The sequence below is a fragment of the Xiphias gladius genome, chromosome 23 (genome assembly GCF_016859285.1).
Source record: "Xiphias gladius isolate SHS-SW01 ecotype Sanya breed wild chromosome 23, ASM1685928v1, whole genome shotgun sequence".
Lineage (NCBI taxonomy): Eukaryota > Metazoa > Chordata > Actinopteri > Istiophoriformes > Xiphiidae > Xiphias > Xiphias gladius.
The window spans coordinates 14,142,350-14,167,563 of NC_053422.1; the positions used below are offsets into that span (position 1 = coordinate 14,142,350).

Sequence of the window (25,214 nt, forward strand, 5' to 3'; positions counted from 1 at the left end):
CGGTAAAGCTTACAGCTAACTCAGTGACGGTTTCAAATAGTAATCTGAAACAGAAAAACAGCAGGAGTGACAAAATCCATATGTTTTTTTGTTTGACTATTAGTTGGTTTTTTGACATTAACAAGGCACAGAATTATCCATCAAAAATTTTTTTTTTATGTCTCTGAAACATTTGCATTTTCCTCTACCCATTAATATACATTATATTTATATTTTCTGTACAGGGACAGAAAATATCTGGACATACAGGCAAAAAAACAAAACATAAAAAAACCCCATCAAAAACAAAAAAAACTCAGTTTCAAAGAATGTACTTTTACTTTAAAAAAAAATGCAGAACATGTTTATAACCACTGACACGCCAATAAATGGCATTTTTAAGTAGCCAAAGTTATCCTGCAAATGACTATGTTTGAAAAGTCTAGCTTAGACTTGTCTGTGCCATAAGCCTGTAAGTACAGCAAGTTGAAATGGCTGAGAAAAAAGGCATAGTACTTGAGGCAACTGTTTACCGTGCATGTTTAGGTAAAATTTTACCAAACAATAAGTTGTTGCATACATTTGTGTATATCTGCACAGTGTTTTTTACAATGGTGAAACCTGGAAGTCTAGGACATGGTATATACTATTTCCAATATGTAGGTGTGGTGTGCCATATGACCACTTCACCGTGTTTTGGCCTTTTGTTTCATTTTAGATCCTTATCAAAAAGGTCTTTTCACATGAAGTTATTGGACATGGAAGAGACACACTCTCCAGTGTCACAGAACAGTTAGCACAGTTGTCTAGTACTAAAGATAATGTTGTTCTATTTTCTCCCTACGAGATATTTTCTTAATTTTAAGCATTACATTTTTATGGTTGAAAGATACACTCTAGGATGCGCTGGAACACATAATCAGTGATGTTTCCTGTTGTCATCAGGGGTTTCGGGTCTTTCAACATCATACACCCTTGCTCATGCGACCCATGCAGGGCTGATCAGACCCCGGCTTGTGTCCCAGCAGCATTAGCCCACAGATCCATCCTCCTGATCCAAAGCCATCTGGAGGCCTCCTCTGCAGCTTCCATGGTGGACTTGATGGCCTTTCTCTTTGCAGCTCCAGTAATGCCAAGTAGTGTGAAGACCTTGAGCGGTGAGTGGCCAGCAAAGCCTCTATATCGCACTTTGACGGGCTCACAGCCAGCCTTCCAGCCTCTCAACCGGCAGTGCTCCACCAGTCCCTGGTACGTGGACCACGTCCACTCATTTGCGTCCTCTATGTGTACCTCCAAGGGAACTGTCAGCTCTATCAGGAGTGCCTGCTTTGTAAAAAATTATATAAGCACTACGTCTGGCCTCAACGAAGTTGTTTTAATGTGGTCTGGGATGTGGTCTGGGAACTTGAGCTGCCTCCTCAAGTCAACTTGCAGCTCCCAGTCCGATGCAGAGGTGAGCAGACTGGCTGCAGAACAGGGCTGTGCCCTAGGCTGCTCTCCAGCCCTGATAAAGGCGATGGTCCTCTGGCTGTGCACGTGCTTGTTATTAGCCATGGCTTTGGAGATGGCCTGTGCAACCGGCTTCAGCACATGGTCATGTCACCAGCGGTAGCAGCACTCCCCCAGGGCGTTTTGGCAGCTGCTGAGGATGTGCTCCAGGGAACCTTTTCTGGGGCAACAAGGACATGCTGAAGTATCACTCTTGCCCCAGACGTGGAGATTTGCCAGGCTGGGTAGGACATCATACACAGCTTGAACCATGAACTTGATTCACTGGGATTCCACCTGCCAGATGTCAGACCAGGTTATCTTCCGCTCCAGCGCACCGTCCCACATAGTCCATGCTCCCTGCTGCCACATGCTCACCATACTGCTGGTCCATTCCTCCTCGACTCCTTCCCGCACCTCCTTCAGGACCAGACAGCATCTGTCCTTGCCATGGACCTTGTCATAGCGAGGTTGGGGGATGGCTCCAAGCCCCGCACGTCCTGTTGCCACTGTGCCCACCAAAGCCTTGTGTCTCAGCTGAGACTCAGCGATCTTCAGGCATTCCTGGGCTCTCCACTTCCTGCCTGTTTGCACAGTAATGCCTGCTGAATTAACTCTGGAGTCCTTGGAATCCCGATAAAGCAGTGCCTCTCTTGTGCGGGAAACCCGCAGGAGTTTATTGGTCCTACCATACAGTGCTGCACTGCTACAGTCAAAGACCTTGCCTAGGTTCTTGACTGGTCTCTCGGTGATGGATAGGATTGTGCTATCCAAAAAGAAGAGACTTGTCCACCCCTTCCCCTTTTTTCAACACGATGGCCCTGGATTTGGTAGGTTTGAACCTCATCCCTGCACATGAGATGAGCTTTTCCAGGCCCTGGAGGATCCAGCTACCACCTGGCACTGATGTTGTGTTGACAGTAAGGTGCTCCATGAAGCACTAATGGGGGGGTTGCCGAACGGCAGACTTGGACCAGGGGCCTCTACACTCCACTTAAGCTGCCTTGACCACCGTGTTCATTGTGTCCCCAGAAGTGACTCTGAGCCTGAGCTCCTGTAGTAGTTCAGGATGAGTTCCTTGATCTTGCTGGTCACATGGTGTCGGTCAAGGATAGTCTCAGCCCGCTTGTGAGGTATTGAACCGTATGCATTGGCGAGGTCAAGCCAAGGCACCACCAGGTCTCCCTTCCCTTCAGGGGCCTACCTGATAAGCTGGGTGATAACTCTTTTATGTTCAATGCAGCCTGGAACTCCGAGTATACCACCTTTCTGTAACGAGGTGTCAATATAGGCATTCTTTAGGAGGAAGTCTGTTATCCTTCTGGATAGGACAATGAAATTAATCTTCCCCTCCATGCTGAGCAACGAGATGGATCTGAAGTGCTCCACCTTGGTTGAGTTCTCCTCCTTGGGTATCCAGACACCTTCAGCCTACCTCCACTGGTCAGCAACGAACCCCTGCGCCAAATCACTAGCAGAATCTCTCACAGGATTCTGAGGATCTCCGGGCAGTGCTTGTATACTTTACAGGGTACTCCACTTGGTCCTGGAGCTGAGCTAGTTGTGGCTGCAGAAACCACCTCTTGGACTTCCTTCAAGGTGGGCTCTCTGGTGTTGTACTCCACTGTAGGAAGCGGTATGTCCAAGAGGGCTCAGAGGGGCCCTAGCTCCTTGTCTCTATCGGGGTCGCTCAGGGTGTTGTGCAGAAGTGGTTCATCTTCTCCATGGAGCAGGCAAATCGGCCACTGCGCTTTCTGTCCTAACAGCTCCTTAGTGAATATGAATGGATTGGCTATAAAGGCACTTCACTTCCTGGCTCTCTCTCTCCTCCTTCTCCTGTACCATTCTGGTCTGCGCAGGGTCATGAGTTTCTTCCTGATAATGTTCTGGAGCTTGGCCAGTGGTGGTTTCTCCTCCTCAGTTGCTACCTTGAACTGTCTTGCCAGAGTACGAAGCTCTTGCCACAGTTGGTTGATCTTGTCTGCCCTTCGGTTCATGGACTAGTTGGTTCTGGAGGTCTTATGCTCTTCAACGCCAAACCCCTCTTCTGCAAAACTGACAATGATGGTGGTCATTGCCTGAAGCCACCCTTCATCAAACTGGTGCCACACTCTATGTTGGCTTGCTGAAGGCCATTTGATCTGACGCTGCTGAACAACTATGCTTGGAGCTGGCGAGCTTAGTGCTTGGAGGTTCTGGGCTCTGTGGGGTGTCTCCGGGCCAGGCTCCACCTGCGTCTTACCAGAAACGGATCCTGCGAGCTGTACTGGTCTCCCCTGCATCTTCTCGGGTTCCCCTGGTGGTATGTTCCTCTAGGTCGGTCTGTAACTTAGTTGGGTTCTTCTTCACGGAAGATGCAGGTTGGGCTGCTACCCCTTCTTGCCCCGGTTGCTGTCTTTCCCAGCTGTCTACTGTCTCTCCAGTTTTCACCAAACTGTTCTTGGTTTTCACCCAGCCTATTCCTGGGCGTCACTGGCAAAGCCAGTGTTAACAGGTGAAAGATACATCCTAGGATGTGCTGGAACAGATCATCAGTAATGTTTCCTAAGGACATCTGGTGATGAGGCTGATGCAGCTGCTCTTCAGCCCTGACAAAGGCAATGTTCCGCTTTATGTTAGCCATGGCTTTGGAGATGGGCTCTGCAACCAGCTTCAGCACCTGGTCATGTCGCCAGCGGTAGTGGCCCTCCACCAGGGCTGTTGGGCAGCTGCTGAGGATGTGCTCCAGTATTATTATTTGAATAATACTGAAAATGTAAATATTTAATTTTGGCTTTTCTAGCAAATTTCATGAAGCTCCTCATCTCCCGCCTTTGTATCTCCTCTTTGGCAGACAGTGAAATATTTATCATTATAATGTACCTAAGGAAACTTGGTGAAATAAATCATTGTTGTGTGATGTGAAGAACATTTTTAAATATTTATCCCATGTGAAAAGTTTATAGAGATCTCTTTATTAATTTAAAGTCTTGATGCTGAAAATACCAGTAGTTTAATATATTTTGTAAATTACAGTCTGCTTATTTCATTTCAAAGGTACCAAAAATTTCTATTCATTGCAGACCACAACTTAGCTTGTTTGGGTCAAGGCAGTTACTGCAGAGCCAGAAAAATACATCACATCACACAGTAGTGATAATGGCTGAACACAACTGGACATCAGTGATACAGCATAGTGTTAAACAGATTACACTGAAAACTCAAACCAAATTGATTACCCTCAGTGGAAATTAACATGCTTTTCAGTGGCTGTTAATTTTAGTGTAAAATACAAGCTTTCTTTCTGAGGCTCAACGTACCAATCTGTGAAAAAGCCAAGTGTAATGTGGGCAAACTGCTCGTGTCCCTCAGAGGAACACATGTCCCAACTGTCAGATGCCAAAATGCCAAAAGCTTGATTGACAGTCTTGTGTTAAACTGCAAGTTTGAACTCATTAGCACATTAAGGCTTTGCTACATGGACGACCCCCAGTCATTGTGTATTAATGTTTTACTCTTAATTCTTTCAACACATCACTCAAGACATCACCCTTGTGAGAATGTGGAATATAGTAACACATTTTTAAAAAGGCTTCAAAAAGGTTGTAATCCATTGATACCTATATATGAGACGTATCATTTATTTGCCGAAAGAACAGGTTTTACACTCTGTTTTAACACAGTAGCTTTACGACATACAGTCCATTTAGATTGGTATTATAATCACATACCTTTGCATACATGCATAAATGTTTCTGTGCCCAGATAAACATAGACACACATGCACACATGTACACACAAAGCACACCAGTCAAAAGTCAGCATGGGTACTTGCTTCAAAACAGCTGTAATTCGAGTCTCAATCATAGCACATTTCTGAGAGCTCAGAATCATACAACATAGGGTTCAAATAATCTTTCAAGCTTTGCTTCAAAAAAGGGGTATGGAACTGTAAGGGACATATAAACATGTGTTCATGCTAGCCTTGTATTTGGCGACAAAAGGTTAGCTCTGGGACAGAAGTGCATATACTGGTGTATCCCTCACTGCAGTGTGGAGATGATAAAACCTTGATACAGCACAGGTTACAAAAATGGTTTGCTTTGCAAAGATGAGTGCTTGCATTTTCCTTTTTATGTTGAAACTGTCATCCTAATGCATCTTTCATAAAAGTGATTGACGTATGGTGTTGTTATCCTCAGTGGCATTATAAAGAGGGCTAGTGGCAGCCTCAATGCACTCTTCATTTTTAACTAATAGGGACAGCACATGGCTGGAGGCTGATGCCTTGTTGGTCCCTGTTTGACACTGATGCATTTCTATCCCTACTTTAAATACTTGGTCAATAGCCATCCTCAGTATATACTGTATACTTTGCATATGGAAGCATTTTTCCTTAGCTTTTCTTTGAGATAATGTGCTCTGTGGCGTCTTGTGTCATATCTGCAGCACAAAAGCATAGCTTTCTGTTGTGAAATTACAAAAAAAGACTGTTATTGTACTCTTGCAATATAAAACATTCTCATGTCGATGATAGTCCTGAGGAGCATGCTCAGACAATTTAGTCCAGTGAGTGACAAGAAAATGCCCTTTAGCATAATGAGACTTTGACAATTAAATTCCACTCTGACACACTATTCCACCTAGGTTATAAATAATTAATTTGAAGAAGTAAGCAGTCAAGAGAATGCCATGTCTCATTTGGTTGTGCTGAGTGACAATGACGAGCCTGAAACATGCGGCTTACAGGATGCTATTGGAGGGTTCTTCCAGATATCCTGTTTCACAGTGACACAGATGTGCTAGTGAATCTCAGTAGGAGAAGTGATGTTCAAAGCAGGGATTTTATTTTGCTTAATTCTCTGAGCTCACATTAAGCATTTGTAAAATGTTTCAAGTGCACTCTCAAGTTTTGAGCTTCTAAATCAATGAGAATGATTGAATATACCACAGAGAATCCTAAAGGACACTTTTAGTAGTTTAGTGGAGATTGAATACTAGAGGAGATATGTGTCTGATTGATTTAGTCCAATGCACCTTAGTTATTAGTTTAGTATTAAAAACACACAGTCAACATGCTTTTAAAATCATTATTATTCATTCTGTTTAGATTTAGTTTCCAAAAAACGTTTAACCTCAGATAACAAAAAAGACATAATCAACTGTAATTGCAAGAATGAATGTATACAGTCATCTTTTGCAATTAAAAGCATGTTAGATGCAAATGAATTGCATACCATAGTCTTTCACTGTGAATTTTCTCAGAATAATTCCAACAATCATTCTTTGAAATAATCAGTTTCACAAGGATTTGGGGAGTGGACTGAATGTATTGAGCCTTCGATATAGATGAACATCTGTCTAACCCTCGATTCAAACTCACTGTATGATGCAAGTCATTGCAAGTCAATATTTTACGGGATTTCACTGAAATTACCATGCATGTCATACAGGGTCAACACACTCCAAAAATCCTGGGCTTTCCCTGCCTGTGTGAACGGCAGATTCTCCTTTCCACCTCTTGCATTTGGTGATGGAAATGTATTCCTCTTTCAGGCTGACATGCAGTATCATACAGGTCATAGCAGTCTTTTGATCCACCAGCCATTAATAATCATGGGCATGAAAAAACTAGACTTGCATATAGTAAGTCCCATTAATAAATGATAACTCTGATCCAATTAAAAGGCCTTGCAAAAGAGGGTTTCTCAGGGTGTCCTCACGGAACATTTTTTGAAGGCACAGAGGCCTGTAAATAATCAAGCCTGGGGCGATCCCGCCCTCGGTACCCAGGAGATGCAGGCTGTGTCAACAGCGTGGCACTGTGCTGTCACCACATATCACTCCTGAGCCTCCTCACAGCCCTCAGCCGTGTGAAAACACCACAGCCCTTATCTTTCCCCCCTTACCACGCCACCATGTTAGCTGTAGACCATACACACCAGAGCCAGCTATACAGGCTTCCGTTTTCCCAGCATCCCTTTTTTTTCTCAAACACCATGTTTGCGTGCTCCATTTGGCTCCCTTTTTTGTGGTGTTTTGAGTCGTGCAAACAGAATACAGAGTTTTAATTGGTGGATACAGTATGTCACAATGAGTACAAGCAGAGATGTTGTAAAACTTAGAAATCCATCCCTCTCTGTTACCATTAATCCGTTCCACATTTATAATAAAATTTGTAAATTTAATTCACTCTTGAATAGATGAATTGCTTTAACTGTGTCTAAGCCACTAGTCCTACTGATATCCCCGAAAGCTCTTACTTGAACATAAGCTTTACACTTGTCTTACATTATTGTAAAATACTTTTATAATGCCAGATATCCATATTTAATTAATGTATCAGATTCCTCTTAGCCAACAAATATTGTCAACCACTGAATTTGTCACTTAAACTGTGTGATCAACTCCACTGTGGTTTGCAGCTGGTTGGGTTTTTTTGATTGTCCCCTTAACGGTAAAGTAAATGGAGATATGAGTCCTCAGATGAAAATGCATGAGACTTGCCATCATTAGTGGAACAGACACGCTCATCCAGGTTGGCGTTTAGCTTCATGCCTAAGGGTTGATGATGCCCTAAAATATGAGCCATAGTGTGTGGAGAGCAGGCTGTGACCTTCTTATACAGAAACGTTAATACTCAAGAACAATATGACAGAACATGGGAACAAAATGACCTTAATTAGGAAAGGAACTCATTCTGTCTAACACCAGCCGAGTCACCAGTCTACTAGCCCACTCTCCAGCACCTTATTAACACATAATGACTTCAATTGAATTAAACATGTCAGCCTAACTTTAAATGCAGAATGAGAGATGATGCTGTATATAATAGAGCTGTTGGTGACACTGCATTCATGCTGAAGCTGGGATTGGAAATGATTAGGTATGAGCAGTTTTGTGTATAATGCACTCACTCACTGAATGATATGTTGAGCATAAAATTGCTTTTCTTTGTCCAGCGCCACCTCATTAGCATTTTTCACTTACCAAACATGAAAATCTACACTATATTTACAGCTGAGAAGGGCCACCACTCAAGCATCGATGTGACATTGTCATTACTGCTGAGGGTGGCTTCGACTTTCAAACGAATATAATTCCATTTTGATGTTTGACACAAAAATAAATAAATAGGAACCCAAAACATTTTTACCACAATGAGCCTGCTTTGCAAACTTAATCATTTCTTACACTGACAGATAGAGGTCCCTAGAATTACATTTAAAGTTAATTTGTACCAAACCCTACAATGACAGTGTTCTAAATAATAAGCATTTTCGATGGTATCATCTTCATGATTCTTATTCTTTTGTTATATTGTAATTAGTGTTTTTTCTGGATGAATAAACTATACCCTGAACATAAGAGTCATCTGGGTTGGGTTCAATCAAAGGTTCACTTACTTCAAATTATAAAACCTTCAATGGTAAAACTCTCTCAAATTTGTGCTGATTTGACTGAATTGAAAGTTACTTTACCAACCGTGTAGCCAACAACACATTTTAGCTCCTACTTTAAGCTAAGTTATCATTTTTCCTATACATCCGATTTACACCAGTGTAAATTCATTGCAATTCACATGATACTATACCTGATTACACATACACAGTTGCAGGTCTCCAGTTCAATTAAGATGCTTGTTCTTGATGACTTATTTGCCCCATACAATAATTGGCATTCCCCTAAAGTGCAAGCAAGGCATTAACTCAGGGACAAAAATAGGCGTGAATGCTATGTATTTATTGATAAAATAATCATCAAGCTGCAGTTCATTAAACCCTGCTTTATAATTCTGTTTTAATTATTGGCCCTTGAAGATGTAACATGACAGGATCTTTAATCACCTGAGACAGAGGCTTGCTTCCAAAGGACACCTTGCTGACACGCTGAGCAGGGAATGTGTCTGCAATGCAGATTCACTGATCTCTATGAGTACATGTGTCACATCACCTTGATAATTAACAAAGGGATGTGTCAATTACCACTGGGCAATCAGTACAGCCATGCCAGCAGGTGGGTTCTAAGGATAGGGATTTCGGTCGCAGTTCAGGCATCGCTGCTGCCAATCAAAGGTGTACTCACCTCTCCATATAGGTTGCAGGAGACCACGAGCACCAGCAGCATTCCCACAGCAAATATTCAAAGAAGGGCAAATTGGACTCAGATCAGTGGAGCAAGGAGGGCACAGAGAGAACCCTTCTGCTGCCTTGTTGCGCACATGCGTGTTGCTTGTCTTCTGCTCCCACAGAGATAATCTGCATTTCAGTATCATACAACTCAACTAGGAAATGCATTGCATCAACTCTGATAGTTTAAGATTTGTTTTGTCTTAAATATGCCCGCACCAGAAAATGAGGTGTTTCTGCTGCCCATTCCTGTCACTGATGATCCTTCTGTGACTGTTATTATGCAGGAATGTGGATGATCCAACATGAATTAGCATGCACTGATCATCCCAACATGTAACATGACAGGATCTTTAATCACCTGAGACAGAAACCAGTTACTGGTCTTAATGTGGTGGCTGAATGGTGTATATATACATTATATACAGTGGGGTCCAAAAGTCAGAGACTATGCTGAAAACCATGCTCCAATGTGTTCACTTAAACCTAGAAATAACCAGAAAGTTTGAGGATTCAGAAACATTTAAAAACACAAGAAGTTATGCCATGTAAAATGAAGAAGAAATATTTAAGATTCTGCTCTATTTCTTGCCCAGCAATCAAATTAAAGCAAATTTGTGGCATTGACCAACTTAACCTTGTGTACCAAAGGTCAGATTTCCTTGAGTTGTATCCCGTCCATGCAAGCATGTGTTCAGATGACACTCAGGTGGATTTGATTCACTCATCAGAGGCTTGTTCAACTAACTGAAATTGCAGCTAGTGCTCATCTGTTGTAAGTAAGGCTGGGCCTCAAGTTTCCAGCAGATAATTGCTCACTAAGTAGCATTGTGATAGTGGGAAAAATGTCGTCAGACCTTAAGTGAAAGTGTCAGAAGTCAAATTGTTATTCTAAGCAAAGAGGGGCTTTCTCAGCATCAAATCCTGGCTAGACTAAAGGTTTCTAATGGGGCAGTTCATGGAAATCCAAAATGCTTTGCAGAAACTGGATCAGCAGACCAAAAGCGACCACACCATCAGAAGATCAATACATCAAGCTTAGTTCCCTGATAGATAGAAAAGCAACTTCAGCACAGATACAGAATTTGCTATAAATTTGCTAATAAAGAATGCAATACTCCAATCAGCAAAAGTACTATCAAAAGAAGGTTGTCTTTTGGTTGTCTCAGAGGTTGAGTAGCAGTTTGTAAGCTACTTCTTAGGAGGGGAAACAAGGCCAAACACTTACGGTGGGCTAAGCATTTCACAGTGGATGACTGTAAAAAATTCTTATTTAGTGATGGATCCAATTTTGAAATTTATGTCAGTAATAGAAGGGTGTATGTAAGGAGATGAACATGAGAGAGAATGATACAACAGTGTATCAAACCGACAATGCTGGTGGGAATATCCAAGTCTGTGGGTGTTTTGCCTACTCTGGAGTTGGTGACCTGCACTGAATTGACGATACCCTGACCAAGGAGAAGTACCACTCAATTCTTCAGAGACATGCTACACACTCTGGTTTGCGTCTTTGTGGACAAGGATTCATACTGTAGCAAGATAATGACCCAAGAAACATCTCAAAGCTTCACAAGAACCACTTGAAGATCAAAGAGTCCTGTCTGTCATGGACTTTCCTCCACAGTCACCTGACCTCAACCCCATTGAACATTTATGGGGGCACTTGAAGACTTAGAAAGCCAAGCACTCTTTGACATCACAAGAAGCTCTTTGGGACATTGTCAGATCATGGTGGGATAACATGGGTTATCGGGTTTTGCACAAACTTGTGGAATCCACACCAGATCAAGTGCATGCTGTTATTAAAGTGAAACAGGGACATACCAAATACTACAAGGTTCTGAAATTCATGTATATATTTCAAAGATTCAGCTTTTCACTAAAATTATTAAGCTGATATTATCATTCATAATGAAAAAAAGTAGTATTACGTTTGAAACAAATGCAAAATTTAAGTATATTGACTAGTGGTCTCAGACTTTTGGACCCCACTGTATGTATATACTTAATACAGTATATACTGTATATATACTGTATACTGCAACGTTTTGGCTGAAAAGATCCAGACAAATGGGCTCTTTTCAGTACAATTATATAGGACAGCAGACATAATAGTGCTGCAGTTAAACTACTAGTTTTGTAGTTTTAGGGAGGGCGTTCCCAAATTGTTCTCCCTTTTAATGAAATCAATGATCAGAATTGTGTCTTAACATTTCTGGGTCACTTCATTGTAATCTGGGCTCCCATTTGCTGTTGGCAGCTCTCACTGAAAAAAATCTTTCATCCCACTGCAAATACAAGACCAGTCCAGATGTTAGGCTGCAGTGCTTGTGATCAAGGCTCCGACTGAACAGAAATACACAGTACATCAGACTCTGTATTTGTATGTGTTTCACGCAGACTATGCATCTTATAGGCCTGGCCACTTGCTGTACTTATGCAGTCAGTTACGATAAGTCCTTTCGTGAGCAGTGCTGCAAATCGACCATGCATGCAACTTTCATCCAGCAACTGAAAGAGCAATACAACATTGACACTAACTTCCTTCATTTCTCAGGGAAGTGGCTGTGGGTTACAGAGGGCAGCTATCGGGAATTATGTATCTCTCTCCCAGCCTACATGTATCACTATGGCGCCAGTAGATTAGAGTAGTAGTGGTGTGATGTCACAGTCTTCAAACTGCAGGTTGAACAGTGTGGGAACCTTTTGCCTCTTCTCATGTCTATGCTTTAAAAAGGTCGTTGGTTGTTGAAGCAGTTGCTTTATCTTATGATTCAGTGTGGTTGCGAGCGAACCTGTGTAAAATAAAAATTTGTTTCATTACATAATATTGTTAGGGGCCGATGAATATGTCAAACCAGTTAGACACTGCACCCACTGAAATCCAGTATTTTTTTTTTCCATTTATTATTTAAAGTGTCGTGATGTGTACGTCTTTGAATTCCTGTTGCGTCTATTTATTAACAAATGTCTGGAATAAGAAGATCAGTAGGCATGGTTTTTTTTTTCAAGCTCTCATGCTTTTACAGGGCCACAGCATCACTCAGGTTTAGTAAAATTCATAATATACAGTATATCCATTATGCATTATATACAGTATATACTAAGTATTTACCAATGAATATTTAAATAAGATATTGATAGGTAACATCTTCGTTTAGCTTAAGAAGATGTTACTGAATTCATCCATGAGAGGAGTCCTTTCACATATTTCTCATTTACAGACACTTTTTGAAATGCTGAAAATTTCAACTGTATATTTTAGTGTTCATATTCTATTTAAACCTCCATTTTTCAAGATTATTAGTTTACTGCCATGGATTTTTATGTTGGCCCTGAAGATAAATCATTTTTATGAGTGGACTCATAATAAACTCTTGATGACAGGTGAACAGGCTAAGTTAATTAAAAGTAGCCACACAAGTACGTAGACTGAAAAGTAAAATATACATAAATGACACAAGGAAAAAAATACCTAAAACAGGCCTGTTAAGGACATGTTCCTCATGAATTACTCATTTTTTCAACAAATGTTTTTTTTAATGGAGAATGAATGAAAAAAAATTAGAAAAGTTTACATCTTATTCCTGAAATGAGACAAAATTAAAAAAAAAAAAAAAATGAGATCATTTAATTAATTCAAAACCCAGAGAAATTTCATACTATCATCTGATCTGTAATACCACTGCTGCCAGAATTTGAAAACACCTCACTCCATATATCAGGCACCAAGGTTACATATGTGAAAGTTAAATATATCTGTGCTGGAAATCATGTCAGTAAAGTGAACAAAAAATAGCTTTTTTTACAAAATAAGAACATATATAATAGTACCATATTATATCAAGCCAATCATTGCATGGTGTTACATGTTGTTGCAAAAATTTTATACTGGAAAAAGTAGATCGAAATATGTAATATTTTGCACTTTCCCATTAGTAATTCAGTTCTCATTGCTTTATTTGACTAGAACCTGTTTCTGTACTTTGTTAACACTACAAAAGTATACAAAAATGTAGTTAAAATCTATCTGTACTATCATTTTATGTTTATAGATTTTTCTGTACCTTTCTGTAAAACTACCTTAAAAAACATGACAACTCACAAAACTGTAAGACTCAGTTACAATGCGGCTGACTCATGCCCATACTACTATTTTCTTTAAGGTATCTCATTTATTTTTAAAGTTGTAAATATCTGTTTAAAAAATTCATCTTTGAGGTTGATTCATCTCTTTCTCAGTAAATTTACAGAATGAATACAAAACACAAGAGTGAATTCAGGACAAAATTGCAAACATTTTATTAGCTTTGGAATCTTGCAGGTCAAGAATTAAATCAAGACAGATGTCTTGAAAGGGGTGTATGTCTGAAAGGTAAAGCTAAAGTATGTGCATTAACTGTTAGCGTTATTGTATCATGTGTTGCCTGACACCCGTCTGCATTTTCTGAAGAGGAAGCATATCTAACTACCATCAGTGTGGGAGGACATTTGTCCTTGATGAACCTTCGTGGCATATTTTTCACATTCAGCTAAGATCTGAACAAAGAAAATTTTTTTTCAGTAAACAGTGATGTCTGACAGCAAGATAAGCAAATATAATTGACTTGAATCCTCAGGTCCATAAACAGAAGGAGTAAGCGATGGCATTCCAACAGGCCGTCTACTTTATTAATTGAGAACACTTGCTAGCCAGGTAGCTGAGACACATGTTATTCTACGGTATGTACAGAAGCATCATGCTCAGCCTTATGAATCAGATTTTTATCAATTTGAATAAAGGAAACAGCCTTTCCCAAGTGTTTATTTCCATCTCGCTGTAATACTTCAGTTTGTGCTGTCCAGTAAAGTAGAAAAGCCATGAAGAATTTAATTTCACAAATCAGAAATCTTTATTAACTATCACATAAGATCCATAATTCTTTACAAATCCAGTTCTGAGATACATTACCCAGAGTACCCAGCTGAAGGCCTGGCTGTTTCAGAAGTGGAAAGCTGTATCTTTGAGGAGAACACAGCCTCCTGTACTCATTCTGCTTCAGGGGACACCAGTGAGCTGATGCAGTTCCCCATCCGAAGTGACAATCCTGACAGAATAAAAGTAATGGCAGCCCTAAACAGTGGGCAATGGATCTGACAAACATTTAGATGCTATCTCCCAGTTACAGTGAATAACTGCACTGCCACTCCTACCGCACCAGTGTAGCCGCTGGCAATACCAGCCAGACACGTAATCCCTTTGGACAAGAGAGCACCTCATCAAGCAGAGGCCCAAATCAAAGTAATTGACAAAAACACGGAAATAATGAATAGACCACAAGTGGATAACCAAGTATTTTTACCAGAATAAAGGCTTTAGCTGTGTGTACTGTGCTGTTCAAGTCAACAATGAAGGCAGCGATTTGGGAAATTAACGTGGTTACAAATGTAAATAAATAAATAAATAAATATGCTTGTCGATTCATATTTGCCACATCCATGTCTGTTTTTGAATCTGAACAGTTATATGTATGTTAAGATAAAAATACATATTAAATCCAATATTTTCACAACAGTGCTGTCTTTGCATAGACTGCAGCCTTGATAAATGTAAACAATCGAGTGAGGCTAAAATGACTTTAGTGCTGCGTTCTTTACTTTTAGTCTGCTTCTTACCCTTATTGTGCCAACCAGTTGTAAGGCATAGTAAGTCAAACAATATTTCCTCATCTTGTTTATGTCCCCTCTGGGTCACACTCAGTATCTGGGCAGAGACTTCATCGCATACACAGCTTATTTAAAGCTACAATTTTATCCTGGCTGCTGCAAGGATAATTCTATGTTGTTTGTTTGATCATGTTTTCATATCCATCCAAAATCAGCTAGACTGTATCAGCTAGATTGAACCAAAATTTTAATGAGGTCAAAAAGTGCATTGCCTTAGAAAGTATTTCAGGGGGTCCTACCCTAGAGAAATTTTTGGCCATTTAAAACCAATTTTCTGTAATTTACGATAGATTTGCATGTTTTATGTCCATCTCAACCTGCACAATTGACTTATTGTGCAAAAGTTATAATCATCACAGCACCCCGTTGGTTCAGTAATTGGTGTGCCTTTTTTAGCTTTTTACAATGTATAGTACCAAGAGAAATTACAGTATGTTCTCTTGATATGCAGGGATCAACCAATTTTCAATCCCAGTTCGTACAAAAAATATACTGTGTGCTAAACACCAGGCAATACAGTAGAATGAGCCAGCTCTAGACTGGTGTGCTGTACATCAACCAACCTTTTTTCCTAAGAATTATGTTCATTTTCAAATATTTTGCACCAAAATATGTTTTGGTAGAATGTACCGGTATAGCTGCCTTATTTACCTTCCTATTGAAAATGTCTGCAAAATGTTCACTGTTAGTCTTTTCTTCAGGCGTCTGTTCCAGCTATATCCACTTTTAGCAATTAGTCAGCAGAACCGCAATAAGTCAGCAGAGATGTATCACATCATTCCCGTGCTCAAGCATACACATAAACATCATTGTGGTAGAGTCTGAAACATTGTTCACCAAAACCTTGCTCTACATTAAAACATTCCTCTACAGCACCAACAGTGGTTAAAAAGCTCCACAGGGAACCTTGTAAAGTCACTCTGACACGCACCTTCAATCACAATTCAGTTAAACCAAAAGATCAACCAATATAAGTAAGTATACTAAGTATAAAATTAAAAAAAAAATTAAAGCTGGATTTTACACAACTGTGGTCCAAAATACCTTTTCAGTTCTTTACTATGGAAATCTCATAATATTCAGATTTAAAATATTTGCTTCTGACAAGTTATATATAATGTAATCAAAAAACTAATATCATAATGAAACTATTATGTATGGTTATTGTATATAATTTCAATGGTTATTTTTAAATAACCATCATGGACATCATTGAGGTACTGTAGAAAATCCAATAACACCTACACTATTTACAGTATAAGAATAAAAAAAAAGGTTATTTTCATTTTAATATTACGTCTCTTTGTTCATTACTCATTTTTAACCATATGTCTAAGTGTTTTAAGTTTATGTCTTGCACACAAAATTTGGCTTGAATGACATTCTGGAGGTGGTACCTTTTCTTCAGAAAGAGAGGAAAAATTAGAGCAAGTAATGTAACCTTGAAAGAGATATCAAAGTTTCCACCGTCAGCAAGTGCAAGAGATCACAGGGGTTGAGGTGTCTCACTTGTTTCCCTGTCTTCAGTCTGGCTTTCATGCAATGTTTCACCTCATTACTGTAAATGTCCTCTAACAACTAAAGCAATCAACCCATACCGGTCTCTCTGCACGCACTGCTACAGTAAGTTTGATATATTTCCCTCGCAAAAGGCTCATATGGTACAGTAGCCTCATCTGCCCCAGTTTCAGAAGTAACACTTGATGGTCTAAAATCAATGAGAGAGAGGAGAAGAAGAAACAAACCAAAGCACTGGAATTCAGCCCCCCTTTCGCAAGGGTACTTGAATATTTCAGGACCAAAATGAATCAAAGTTGTTTACATCAAATCTCCAATACTAGTCATTTCCCTTATGAAAAGGACATAATTATTCATTAGATTTTCAGTCTACTGTATTCACCAACATTACCAGTTCCTCTGTCAACTGGTCGACATATGCATTTATTTGTATTTAATAATCAAAATACTTAATTGCTGCAAAGATGAACAGATTATTCAAATCTGTTTATTTAATTGCAATAAAGAGCTTATATTTAAAATAAAGGCAAACATTAAATAATATTTTCACGTAATAGGTCAAATGAGTGCTGTCATATGTAAGAAAAATTCTGAAAACAAGATGGTGGAAATAGGACATCTCATCAATATTGTGAAGTTTAATTTTGTTCCCGTATTAGGATATTAATTCCAAAGTGGACAGATGGCACCATTTGCATGTCTACCAGCACTCTTAGGGATCAAGCAACAATTTTGCACTTCACTGCAAATGTCTCGGAAGAAGGTCATCTCTTAAGTTATGCGAGGCTTTAAAAGCCTTTTCATGTATTATGAAATTAATTTTAAAAAGGGGGTTAGCATGTGTGTCTCATTCCTCACTGGACTAGCTTAATCTGAATTTCCACATTTAGTTATTTTACACAGAAAAAAAAGGAAACAATCATTATAGTACATCCATTAAGGTATCCAGAAGTCAAATTTAGCTTCATTCTAATAATGATGCACTAGTATGCTTGACACTCAGTGGATGTGCTCAGGAATAGCAAACACCAAACTGACCTTGAGTAGTCCTTTCAGCTCAATGTGGACCCTGTAGCTCTTTGAGGGCAATGTTAAGGACTTTGGCTCATTGTCATTACAGAGGGGAAAATGTTGGGGGATCATCTACATCTCTGATTTAATGATGCATAGTGAAATCTTATGAGAGTCACTTATGTCCCATAAAATCCCTGGACAAAGCAGTAAAATCAATGACCTGTTTTGTTACTTAATGAGTAGCTCAACTATGGAAAGGTTGGACTTTCAGATTCCCAAGCCCCACCCCTTAAAGTATAAACTTTGCTGTTTGGCATTAAAAAATATATAGTTCCATTATTTATATTTTTATTAATATCTGCATATTTACCATTTGATGATCCATGAAGATACACTAAATTGTATTTTAAGGTTATGTGATGCAGTTCTTCAAGTTATACGGTGTAGTCTTATAATCGTTTGCCCTATTTATAAACTACTATATACAAGTTTGGATACGTTGCTGGCCATTGTACTACAGTACTGTGGATGTCTTCCATAATATTGTACCTGCTAATCTCAGTGGGGTATTAAAACCGGAATGATTGGTATGCAGCCTTAATGTGGGAGAGTTAAGAGTTAGGGGTGAGAGAAAGGATATAAAACCAACCAGGGGAAAAATTAATATGAGGCAAGGTAGTGGAACTGATAGTATTCTATAATGTGTTGGCACAGATATTGGAGAAAAAATGTCACCAAATATAAAGCGATGAAAGTTTACGGATTGTTTGGAACATTTTCACATAGCACAACAGAATACGCTATGAAGTAACCATAAGAGAAACTCTTAACTCTTAAATTGTTTGATGATATTCAGTGAGTCTTTTTTTTCTGAAAATACTTTAAAACTGTGAATTTTTTTTTTTTTTTTTTTTTTTCAAACTTTCTCAGTGAAAATAAAGGTACATGGTGAAGCTGTAGATCCAGGTGAGGAGTGATTATGTATTCTACCCCATCCTTGTAAATCCATAATCATTAACATCTGATCTAGCTTTCTTTATTGAACTATTTCACCCATGTGTGGTCCACTTATCCTCGTTAACTCCACTTTAGCCAACTCAGCACGTAGATCGAAGGATAGATAGAAAAGAAAAAGAGTAAGAGACAAACAGAGAGAAGAAGAGAGAGATGAGGGCACCTTTTGGAAGATAAAATAAATAACTTCTGGCATTATTTTAAGCTTTTAGATCCAGGCATCCTCACTGCTCGCTTGTATTTTGTCCCAGGAAGTAATTTCTTAGTCTACTGTATTTTGACAACCGACCCATGGATTTGCTGTCTGGTTGTAGGGTGTCTTGAAATAATATCTATAATTGCCTATCCACAATATTGATTCGGACAAGGATAAAATAATAGTACAGCATGTATAATGAGAATCTGTTGACTGCTGAAATTAAAAACTCATTAGGAATCCCATTGACCTTGTCCCCATGATAACTTTACGATAAAGACACCTTTCTAAATCAAATAACTGAACTGCTGTGCTGATTTATTATTATTAGCAATAGTAATGGCAGTAGCAACAGCAGCAGCAACTGTATCACTACTATAGTAGTGCAGTAGTATTTAGGGTCCTGTGAAAGCTCAGTGGACTATTGCACAGCCGGATTTGAAAAATCACACATCGCCCTGGATGACCTATTGTTATCAAGTGACACCAGACATCAATATGTCCAGTCTTTGTCAATATTCACAACATCCAGTACAGGACAGGTGTTTTAGTGCATGGCTGCAAAACAATCTTCTAATAATTGCATTCATATTTAATTATTCTGCAGAAGCAATTTCATTTTTGGGGGCTGATTGCCATCTTGATTATATTTTCTGTGAATGCAGGAAACAGTTAGAAGGTCATATAGAGCAGCTGAAAGTAAAGGTGCGGAAGGTGATGTTGGGGTATAAGAATATGGCTTTAACACCAGCATCCTGGTTTTGTCTCAGCATTGACATTTCCCTTGTTTACCCATGACCTGTCTCTTTTCCTAACCTTGACCAAGTGGTTTAGTTGCCGAACCCCTTGAAGTTGCCAGATGCAGACACTGATTAAATAACTGAAAAAATAAATTTTTGTTGTGAATGTCCATACAATATGAATGTTTTTCTTTATTATTCCAGATAAAAACATGATATGTGTGGTATTTGGTTTTTCCCAAAATGTATTGCCAAAAATTCACAATAACCACATATGGATCTACAGTAATCTAAAGAAGATATGATTTGTTTAGTGATAAATCTTATACTGATAATCTCTCTTTTAAAAAAAAAAAAAAAAAGGTTTAAAAAAAGATATGGACATTGCACTGTACTTCCAGATGACCTCTGGGAAGTACAGAGCAAAACACTTTGATGTCGCTAATTTGATGTTGCTGGACTGACCAGCTCCACCACCCAAAAAACATGCATGGGCTGTTGTACTTACATGAAATACAACAGAGTAGGACCTGGTGCCTATTAGCTACCGTGTCTGCAGAATGAGAGAATAAATATTATTATTATTATTATTATTATTATTATTATTGTTACAAATATTGCCCTTAAATAGTTCTTTTGTTCTAAACAAATTCTTTCTCTCTTAACAGTTTGCTATTGCTGCATCAGTTTCTATGTGTTAGTGAAAGTGTTCTATGTGTTCAGAACAGCTCATGTAAAAGCTTGAACTAACTACAAGCTGTATTACGTCTGTGTTTTATTACTTGGGGATAGAGATAAGCAAACTATTTATTTATCCAAAAATTGTATAAATTCTTACAGAATTGTTGAATATAAGACCTGTTCCCGAATAAAAAAAAAACAAAAACCAAAAAAACAAAGAATTGCCGGAAGTACTCATCCATTGCAATCACATACAGCATTGTAGGGCACAGACCCTCAAAACACCGAAATTTTCTCTAACAGACAAAAATGTTTCAACTTAAAAGGCAATTTTAGTATCCTGGCACTTTGGGGTACACTTCTCTTCAATTGCTTTTCAATTCACCAAAAAACAAGCTTTGAACAAAACACAAATAAGAGTTCCCACTCCTGCCTCTCTCATTTTCTCCCCCTTACTCACTCACTCTTTCTAGCAGGTGATCAGGGCCATAACTAGAATATTATTTACTGGATTGGCAATGTTAAAGTTAATGTTGCAAAAATTCCCTTTCTACAGTCGGATTCCGGCTCTAATGAGGCTTTTCTGATACAGTGCTGATGGCTCTGCAGAGGGGACTGGCGCTTCTGGAGGAATGTCAAACATCTACCTGCACATCCAATGTGTACCATCATTAGGGTCATTTAGTATTCCCATTGAACTGCACAGCAGAAACCAGCAGCAGCAAAGAGCAAAAAGTCCATGAAAAATCACCTTGCGCCTTGCGCATGTAAGGGACACAAAGTGTTTTTGCATGTTCGAGAGGGAGAGTAGGCTTTATCTGCCTTTTGAGCTCTTAATGCACACGAATGTATTGATTTTAAAGTCCTGTCAGTGATCAGACTCACTTGCAGAGCAGCATTACATACCACGAAAAGCTATTTTGAAAAGGTTTGGTGTAGTAGAGAAAGAATTCTTGCTGAAGTGATTTTCATGTTTTCTAACTGCTGATTGCTTTTAGTGAGTTTATAGTCAGTGTTGCTGTTGTCCTGGTTTCGTGCTACATTCTTTCATGTAACTCAAAACCTTATATGAAAAGTTTTTCAGGTATCATAAGTTATGAAAATACCTCCATTTGTTGTTGTTACGTTGGGTCCATTGGATCATGTGATGGAATTTTAAAGTCCTTGTGGAATGGAGTGCTTTGACATTTCAGGTCAGCCGGACTGTTGTGACATTTAGTGCTGACAAGTGTTAAATCTGTGAGGAGGACTGTGAGGCCGCTGACTGACATTACAAATGAACAGTGTCTGGATGAAAACACCTCTTGATGAAAAAGTTAAGTGGAGAGTCAGACAGTCCGCTGCAAAAGTAATGTATTCTCCATCACTCCCCACTGTTTTTTGATTAACTTTGAGATTTCATTTTTCTATTCACTTGCTTTTCATCAGATCCATCTGTGGACAGCAATGTCTCTGTGCGGAACTCCTGCCTGTGTGTGTGACCCTATAGTTCAAACTACAGGAGGCTTTAGGTTCTTTACTTTATATTGTTTGACAGGTGAGATGTCTTTTAAAGCAAAATGTCATTTTCTGTGAGAAAATCTTCTCAGTAAGGTAAAATTACACTATATGTTGATAGACATGAAGATGACAGTGGCTTCCAAGAACCAATCTCATCAAAATGGAATGAAAATAATCAAAATATAGTTATTACTGACAAAATTATATCCTATGCCCCTCAGATCTCATATTCATTTGGAAGTGAAAGATCTGGATCCCTAAGCCTCCCACAGGTGACCTATCCTACACACACATTCTCAATTTCAATACTCTCAATCTCACACCTCAAAATGTATTGATATTGATATATTTTTTTTATTGATATATATATATTTTGGTCCTACTAACTAGAATGGCAATTCTTGGTGAAAACCAGCTGCTAGAGCCCAACTATGAGATCTGAGCAACCGATGATATAAGTTAATTTTACAGATTCATAATCCTTCTTTATAGAGTATGAGAGAGAAAGTTTTAGGTACACAGCTTTCCAAAGCACTTGACATTTCAATGATGTTACCATTAATAATATTTTGCCGATATATCATGGATTAAATGTAAGTCATCAACATATTAAATCTACCTTAAATTTAAAAAAAACATGACTCGTGAAATTTGCAAAAGTCTTAATAATGAAGAGGGCTGGTCTCCATGGATAAAAAGCTTGGGGTAGTATATTTCATGATGATAATTTTAGAAAATCAGAGAATTGTGCTGCTTCTGTATGAGGAGGATTTTGATGGAGTCGGGAATATTTGCATTATGATACAGTCTGGAAATGTGCCACCACCTTCAATACAGCAGCTTAAATCCATATCCAAGAGCTCTCCAAACTTTTACCTGCTGTGATCTGTCAGAAGCATTTAGAGTTTTACCTTTTATAGTTCACAGAGAATTATACATGGGGTTTTCAACAGTGTAGGCTGAACATCATACAGACCTAATACATCCATGTTAAACAGCTGTCAAGATTAACACTGCCAAATATGTTTACATGTCTTGCCTTTGGCGAGGAGAGGAACATCTAAGCTAAGGTCTGAGTGTGTGACTTTGTGATTTCTGTGTGATATGGCTTGGCATCATGGGAACTCCTTGGCCTGTTGATGAAAAACTGCCAAATCTTTAATTTTCCTCTAGAAATGCATACTTCTGAATTTCCCCTCACTCATTTCATGTTATCTGGGGGACTTGTGGCCAAAGTGAATGATCTTGACTTGAGGCAACATCTTACTCATATGGAAGTTTGAAACTTTTCACTAGGTAATAATTTTGTTTTGGACAGGTTAATTTATATCCCTGTAATCAAGTTTAAAACCCATAAAAGACTAACTTTCAGCAGGGTGTGTTTAATGCGCATGCTTTTGTGTATGTTTGGTTGTGTTGTTGTGTGTGCATGTATCCCCTACAAACACAATTCTCTTATGCCTCATATGCCCAAAAGCCATCATCAAACTCTTTATGTGAACTGTATTGTCTCTGTCATTAGTCATACATTTCTATAAATATTCAATCAGCTTGACTAGCAGCCGAACACCAAGTTTCCAAAAAACAATCTCGCCACCTGTTACATTATTTATCTCTGTGCCCTCTTATGAATTATTTTTCTTTACTTTTTCTTTTTCAACTATCATGCCTTCCTTTTTTTATGTTTTATTTTGCTGAATATAAACCTCGGCAAAATAAAAGCCAAATCTAAAGCATGCTGCAGCTTATAAATTCAGTCATAAATTCAAATGTTGTGTGCCTTTGAATGTGGATGCTGCTCCGGAAGTTTACATGAACTCTCTCGTGTACACAGGGGGATGTTTGGTTTACTGGGACACAAGAAACAAAGCTCTGCTATTAATATTTGACTTGCAAAGTAATGCACATAAATTGAAGAAAAATAATATTTGACTCTGGAATGTCTTAATGTATCAGGTACACATACGATGGATGTGGATATGGAACTTTGAAGGGAAATCTGAGTATTTAGGTACATGTTTTCCCATTCTTTCCTATTTTATTATCAATGTCTTTGTTGAAAAAAAGCAAGAAACAAAAGGTTCATGTGTCATTTAGCTTGGCTTATAAATACCTTCCACAGTATGTCAACTCTTTGAGTACTATTCATTCTTGTTTGCTTGTTAGCTGTGTGCTCCATCATCATGGACCACAAACTTTAGCCCTTTGTTTAAGTCTGATATTCAGCCTAGCAGGTCATTAGTCCTCGTCTGTGCCATTGTTCATATTCAAAAGCCTATGTTCTTGTCATCATTCAGCCCATTTAAGCTCCATTTTCCTAAGTCATTTTTTGGGTGATAATTTGGCCCCAACAGTGGCACTTCAATCAGGCCCGATTTTCTATAACACGTTAGAAAATGAGAGAGAAAATGATATGGAAATAAATCACATTTTGCTACTTGATCAGAACCACAGTCTGAGCCTGAGCTGCTCTCTGCCTTGAGTCAATTACTCATTACACACAGCTATTGACCTTTCTTCCAACAGGAAGTTCAGTGAATATCTCTGCGAGGATTGTAATTGACAAAATGTCTCTTTTAATAGAAAAATGCCCACATTTCCTCACAAGTTAATTATAAATTCAATAGAGGACCCAACGGCCACAGCCACTAAGAAAGGTTAGTATAGACATTTGTACCTGCCAGACCACCCATACATGAACACATAATTTATTCCTGACAGAGAACCCATTAACACATCTACTTTTATGCCACTTAATACTTGACAGTGTCACAATTTCAAAATTCAGATCCATATACAGGACATAATTCCAGGAGAGTGAGACATGAAAATAGACACTTTTAAATAATTTGTGCAGCATGAAGTAGTAGATATACTGTGGCCATGTTGAACTTTAGACTCGGTAGGCTTGTTGGCACAGTGCATGCAATACAGAGCTTCAATTTCCAAAGAAAAAAACAACAACATAATTGTAGAGTGATTTAGTCCCGCACAATTTAAAAGTGGCAGCACATCCGTCAACATAAGAAAAACATGACAAGTCCCCGCTACGATGCACACAAGTCTCCTTCATTTACCCTGGAGCCTCTCCCTGAACTCTCCTGAGTAGTATGGCAAAGATCAACATACAACGAGTCTATTGGTAAACAATTCATTTGCATTCCATTCTTATCTGTTGAAAGATCGTGATACGTCCTACATAGACTGCAGGGGTGACTAGATGTTTCTAAAATCCCATCATATCAGGCATCTCAACCTTCACAACCT

The 25,214-nt window shown here is 38.8% G+C and overlaps 1 pseudogene; it reads right to left on the minus strand.

Annotated features, from left to right (window-relative positions):
• Positions 1-944: 944 nt before the first annotated feature.
• On the minus strand, positions 945-3,542 carry LOC120785695 (annotated as a pseudogene).
• Between the last annotated feature and the right edge of the window lie 21,672 nt (positions 3,543-25,214).